The 7,264-nt window shown below is 38.2% G+C and overlaps 1 pseudogene; it reads right to left on the bottom strand.

Moving 5' to 3' along the window:
• Nucleotides 1-232: 232 nt before the first annotated feature.
• Nucleotides 233-1,504, bottom strand: LOC114086032 (protein FAM47E pseudogene; annotated as a pseudogene).
• Nucleotides 1,505-7,264: the final 5,760 nt, after the last annotated feature.

Genomic DNA, 7,264 nt, shown 5'->3' on the forward strand with positions numbered 1-7,264 from the left:
TGCTATAAAAATGTGAAAAAGTGTAGGTGAATGTTGCTTTCATACTTGATACAATGTCTACAATATGGATGAATCCAAAGCAGTTTATTGAAAAATGTTTGTAAACATGAAGTGTTGAATTTACAAATGTTGCCAAAGTTGTACATTCATGACAGGATGGTCACTGTGTATTTTGATTGATGCTTGAAATGAGAAAAAGAAATAGCCAAATAAGTAGTAAATTGAAAACCATCTAGTCATCATCATCGTCATCTTCATCTTCAGTGCTTGCATGAGCTTTTATTGCTTTTGGTATAGGAGTCTTAACAGAGTCATAATTCCATCCCTTCCTGATAAAAAGCTTCTCAAGGATGTCTGGCATACTGTAGCCTTTGCTCATGATGAAATCCTTAAAGGCAATTGTCCCATAAAGATCGTCAATAATGTCTGGTTTAGGAGTATGGGGTTCTTGACTTTCACGTAAGACCTTGGGGTCAATCAATGGTTCATCATTGACTAGCTTTCTCCACAACTTGGGCTTCAGGTACCATGCCCCATACCTAATCTTCACCCAGTCGGGTTTATAAGGATTCTTGAATTTGTGGAGTTTCCTCTCAAAGTCTAGTTCCTGTATGGAGAATCTTATCTCCTTCACTTTGTTTAGCTGGTTGCAGTACTTGAGATCAGAAGGAAGCAGATTTATTTTCTTGATGTGGTAGTCATCATAGGTTGGTTGGCACTCATAGTCACTGTCAACCTGTTGCATCATGAACTCTTCATCAATGACCAAGTCTCCAAAAGAAGCAACCCATTTGCAGAAGTCACTAATTCCTTTTGGTATGTGCTTATGACCCTGAGAAGGGGGCAAATCTTTTTTACTTGACTTGTCTTCTTCATGAACCAATATTTTTTTATTTGACCCGGGAATCTTGGGAGGTTCCGCGAAGCTTCTTTTAGTACAGCGTTTGGAAACCTTGCGGGGTTCCTTGGTCCCTTTGCCATGGCCCTCACAGTAAGCCCACGTGTCTTCCAGCTTCCTGTCAGGATCCAGTACTTCCAGCACCTTTAATAAGATTTCTGCAGGGAGATCTTCTTCCAGATTTGGGTAGTGAGCCAAGGGATGCTGGGTCAGGCTGGCTTCAACATCCGCTACAAATGCCTTGCGTGCCAGTTGAGCCCTTGAGAGCGTGGAAAACAGACCTACATTCTTGGACTTCTTGCGACTCTTCGTGGGGGCAGGCTGGGGAACTGTGTGAGAAATCGTTGGGAGAAAGGCCTCCTTGTGGCTCCTGCCCTGAGTGATCAGATCCTCACTGGAGGGACAGCCTTTCCTGAAGTCATCCAATCCTTCTTTAACGAATACCCACCTCCGGCTATCCAGCGAGGTGGGGAACTTCAGAAGCTTTTTCTTTTGCTTTGCAAAACACCTTGAAGACAAACGGTCGTCGTACCAGGGCTTGCTGGTCATGCCCAGAGAGAGTGGCTCCAATATCCATGGCCGGAACCGCCACTTCTGTTCCGCCATGGTACCTGTGGCTCCAGACACCACCGATCGCCCAAGCAAGCCTCAGCGCTGTGTTTACCCGAGGCCCCCGAGGTTGCTAGGATACTGGCAACCAGGGTTCTCCTGGAGGGGCAGTGCCCAGCAATCCACCCAGCTTGGTCCATTTTGTGTATGTCCCTTGTATGGACATAATGCACTATTTATCCACATTGTTTTCTGATTGGGACAATTACAGAGAATGCTTCTATGAACTTTTGCATCCACATTCTCGTGGGCGCATATGCATTCTTTTCTCTTATGTAAATTTTAGCTAAGAGTTCAATGGTGGGATCATGAGAGGTGTATGTTTAACTTTTTTAAACAACCACCAAACGTTTCCCAATTGGGTATACTACTTTTTTTTTTTTTTAATTTACAGATAAAACCGTTTGTCTTTATCAAGTATAACATGAGTTTCTGAAATACACGCACACACACACACACACACACACACAAACACAATGGAATAAGTAAATCTAGTTAATCAACATATGCAATATTAATTCCCTTAGTTGTCATTTTTGTGTTGAAAACAGTTAATATTAACTGTCTTGGCATTTTTCAAAAGTAACATACAATGGTCACTATTTTATAGAATAGAACTCTTCTTGTTTGGACATTTTCCTCCTACTTATCTAAAATTTTGTATCCTTGGACCATGTGGTTGTACTATTTTGTACAACCTTCTAGCAGTGTATAACAATTTCCATTCCTCCTCACACTCCCAACATTTGTTATGATTAGTCATTTTAACTTTGACTATTTTAATAGGCATGTAGTCCTACCTGCATTGTGGTTTTAATTTGCAGTTTTTCTAATTCTGTTCTTCTTTTACAAAGTTGTTTTGTTTGTTTGGGTTCTGTTATTTCCTTTACATTTCTATGGGAATTTAAAAATCACTTAGTGAATATCTACCCCAAAAAGCCTGTTTAGACTTTGGTGAAGGTTATGTGGACTCTTTAGATTAATTTGAAGATAAATAATAATAATATTGAGTTTTCTGAGTCATAAAGAGGTACATCCCAATTCGTTCATGTGTTCTTTTGTATATCATAAATCGTAGAACTCACTCATTTGTCTTCCATTACTAAGGGACCAGTCTCTGCTACATTATGTCCACTGTCTTGCAAACTATTATCTTAAAGATTTGTCCTGATTTTGTTGTTGTTGTCTCAAAACAAAACAAAAAACAACAACAACAAAAATGGTCCATTTTAGTTTATCTTGTTCAGAAAATGTTTGTATTAGCCTGTCACCACCATTCACATGATGCTGCCTTCTCCAAGGTCACCAGAGACTTCAAAAGTATCAAATTCCTCACTACATTATTATTGACTCATTATTTGAAAGTGGGGATCATACCCACTTTACTAAAACCAACTTCTTCCTTAGATTATACTATTCCATTTTGTTTTTTTCTCCTAATGTTCATGACAGATATTGTTTTTTAAGTCCACAAATTGAATACCAAATTCCTCATCATACTACATTAGGCATTTTACAAATATGATCCAGCATAACTCCTCTTGTTAGGAAGTTAGCTATGAGCAGGTGGAAAGAGCGATAATAAGGAGAAACAACATTTAGGGAGGACATCAAATGTGTACTTGAGGGATGAGTCCATAGGTCACAGGAATGGAAAAAACAGGAAACCTTAAAAAAAATAGACAACCATCTGGTCACTTATAACCCACAAAGAAAACAGGAACTGATATGTCAAACCACCCCTGGCCATAGTTAATCATAACCCCTTAAAGGAACTATTATTTCAAAAACATGTCAAAGCCATCTTCTATGACCTGGTCATTACGACCCTCACAAAAAAATTTTCTGAGGGCCATATAAAATGAAAAACAAAGGACAATAAATAACTAGTCAATCAAAGGAGGTATGATAAAACAAGACAACAAAGAAACCCAGACCCCATAAAAACCCAGACTTTGAAACAACCACACCGTTCTCTTTGGAGATTGTCCACTCAGTGCCTAACCTGTGTATACTTGCATTTTCATTCCTCTAATAAATTCTTGCTTGCTATTCTGTTCATCTTGCTTAAAATCCTTCCTGTGAGAATACAAGGCCCAATTGCTGTAGAACCACGCAGTCATTTCAGCTCCACGGGACCCCTTACAACACTCTTTTAGCATTAAAAAAAAAAAAAAAAAACTTCAGTACACAAATTACTGATTATATATCATTTCTTGCACGTGGCCTGAACTTATGTTTTTTTTAGGGGGGGCGGCGGTACTGGGGATTGAATTCAGGGCACTCAATCACTGAACCACATCCCCAGCTCTATTTTGTATTTTATTTAGAGACAGGGTCTCCTTGAGTTGCTTAGTGTCTCACCATTGCTGAGGCTGGCTTTGATCTTGCAATCCTCCTGTCTCAGCCTCCTGAGCTGCTAGGATTACAGGTATGCACCACCGCATCTGGCTGAACTTATGACTTTTTAAAAAATAATTTGTTCATTTATTATTTTACTCATCACACATTTGTTAAGTTTCTATTTTGCGCCAGAGTGTGGGCTGTGTCTTCAAACTACTCCAATTAACGATACAATTATCTTGTTTCTTGGCCGGAAAAAGAAATATAATTTATTTTGTGTTGGCCTCAGAATGAAATTCACACTATTTCTTTGCTAGATAGAATCAGTCTTTGCATATTAATTATTTCAAAAGTTTTGTTCAGATTTCATTTGTGAGGCATACATTTTGTGAGTATTTAGTACAGATTCAGATTGTAAATGAATGAAATAGAATTGAATGGATCAATACAACTAGAGTGAACTAAGATTGATGTCAGAAGCTAATGTATGAGGCCAGGAAATAAAAATTCAAATGACTAGGAAAATAGGAATTTGGGGATTGGAGGTGTAGTTCAGTGGCAGAGTGCTTGCCTAGCATGTATAAGGCCCTGGGTTTAATCCCCAGCACAGGGAAAAAAAAGAAGAAGGAGAAGGAGAAGGAGAAGGAGAAGGAGAAGGAGAAGGAGAAGGAGAAGGAGAAGGAGAAGGAGAAGGAGAAGGAGAAGGAGAAGGAGAAGGAGAAGGAGAAGGAGAAGGAGAAGGAGAAGGAGAAGGAGAAGGAGAAGGAGAAGGAGAAGGAGAAGGAGAAGGAGAAGGAGAAGGAGAAGGAGAAGGAGAAGGAGAAGGAGAAGGAGAAGGAGAAGGAGAAGGAGAAGAAGGAACTAGGTCTAAGTCAAAGTCTAAAAATCATTGCCTGTGACTTTCTTGTTCAATTTTCTGAAATACTAATCACTAGCAGAAATTTCCACTTAGGGAGGGGGACAATGTGACATTTCCAGATAAAAAACAAATACAGGGCTGGGGATGGGGCTCAAGTGGTAGCGCGCTCACCTAGCATGCGTGAGGCACTGGGTTTGATTCTCAGCACCACATAAATGTAAAATAAAGATACTGTGTCCACCTTTAAAACTAAAGAAATAAATTTTTTTTAAAAAAAAGACAGCGTTTCCTAACATTAATGGCCAATAATAGTTTTTTTAAAGCTTTGGATATTCAAATATTTTGTAAAGTTCAATCTTCCAGTCTTGTCATATGACATTTTATTTTCCATATAGGGAAAGATAATTGCAACAGAAATCACACATATCTATTTTATAATTAATGAGTGAAATGTAATGAATAAGCATCATGCAATATAAGTAAAAAGCTCATTTCTTCTATCAAGGAGATGACATTACTGTAAGAGAATCAGCATCCTCAAATTATGTATCCTATTCCAACCAGAGAAATGATGATTAGGGGGTAGGTCTATTAGAGTAAACCTGCTGAGAGTATTTAACATCTTCCAAAGGTATATCTCTGAAAAGTGATTGTTGTAGGTTGCCAAAGAGGTTGCTCAACTGCTCCACACTATATTTCTTCAAATAATAGGGAGTGTGTTAATGCATCTGTCTTAAAGGTCATCGTTACCATAGACATTGCTTCTATACAGCAACACATAATAAAAGCCTTTTACAGCTTGTAATCAAGCAATAATTTTCAATATTAGATTTTCTATCAAGAGTTTATACTGTCATTTACTTTACCCTTTTAGTTTTCATTTTTTATTTTTCATTAACATGACATAGTTATTTCTCTATATCCTTAGCTTCTATGTATTGTTTCTCCTTCTTTTAAAATATCACTAATATTTATATATAATTACATTCCAAATTAATCATATGCTTTTTTAAGCTTTCCAAATTTGGTCTCCCTTTAAAGCTTACTCAACAAGTCATTTCAGGCCTGCTTCATTTTTGTTCATCCTCTTTGAACTGCAAATTCATCAGCTTTTGCCCTTAACTTTCACTATGGAAGCATGCAATTGGTTCTTGTTGAAATACAAAAAAATAGCTCTTATTTTAGAGCTGGGTGCGGTGGTGCATGCCTGCAATCCCAGCAACTTGGGAGACTAAACTAATAGTATCACAAGTTCAAGACCAAACTCGGCAACTTAATGAGACCCTGTGTCAAAATAAAAAATAAAAAGGGCTGGGGATGTAGCTTAGGGGTAAAGTGTTTCTGAGTTGAATCCTCAGTACCTCCAAAGGAAAAGAAAAAGAAAAAAAAACAAGAATTAAATAACTAAAACTCAGCTTTGAATAGTCATGAGAGGTACAAATTATTTCCTGCAATAATTCCATATTTGATATAGGGGAAATATCCAAGAATAAATGTCATTCCTGATTTCTCAAAGGGGATACATCACATATCCATTCACATTTATATTTGAAATCTGGTGCACATTACTTTCCTTATATTTGTTTAGATGATATGTTTAATATGTTTCATCAGTTTAAAGAAATCATAATATTCTTTTTTTTTAAATTTTTTATTGTTGGTTGTTCAAAACATTACAAATTTCTTGACATATCATATTCCACACTTTGATTCAAGTGGGTTATGAACTCCCACCTTCACCCCATACACAGATTGCAGAATCACATCAGTTACACATCCATTGATTTACATATTGCCATACTAGTGTCTGTTGTGCTCCGCTGCCTTTCCCATCCTCCACCATCCCCCCTCCCCACCTCTCCCTTCCCCTCCCCTCCTCTCTCTCTACCCCCTCCACTGTATAACCCTGAGGGTCTCCTTCCATTTCCAAGCAATTTCCCTTCTCTCTCCCTTTCCCTCCCACCTCTCATGCCTGTTAAATGTTAATTTTCTTCTCATGCTCTTCGTCCCTACTCTTGTCTTAGTTACTCTCCTTATATCAAAGAAGACATTTGGCATTTGTTTTTTAGGGATTGGCTAGCTTCACTTAGCATAATCTGCTCTAATGCCATCCATTTCCCTGCAAATTCTATGATTTTGTCATTTTTTAATGCAGAGTAATACTCCATTGTATATAAATGCCACATTTTTTTTATCCATTCGTCTATTGAAGGGCATCTAGGTTGGTTCCACAGTCTTGCTATTGTGAATTGTGCTGCTATGAACATCGATGTAGCAGTGTCCCTGTAGCATGCTCTTTTTAGGTCTTTAGGGAATAGACCAAGAAGAGGAATAGCTGGGTCAAATGGTGGCTCCATTCCCAGCTTTCCAAGAAATCTCCATACTGCTTTCCAAATTGGCTGCACCAATTTGCAGTCCCACCAGCAATGTACAAGTGTACCCTTTTCCCCACATCCTCACCAGCACTTGTTGTTGTTTGACTTCCTAATGGCTGCCAATCTTACTGGAGTGAGATGGTATCTTAGGGTGGTTTTGATTTGCATTTCTCTGACAGC

Source organism: Marmota flaviventris, chromosome X (assembly GCF_047511675.1).
Source record: "Marmota flaviventris isolate mMarFla1 chromosome X, mMarFla1.hap1, whole genome shotgun sequence".
NCBI classification, from domain to species: domain Eukaryota; kingdom Metazoa; phylum Chordata; class Mammalia; order Rodentia; family Sciuridae; genus Marmota; species Marmota flaviventris.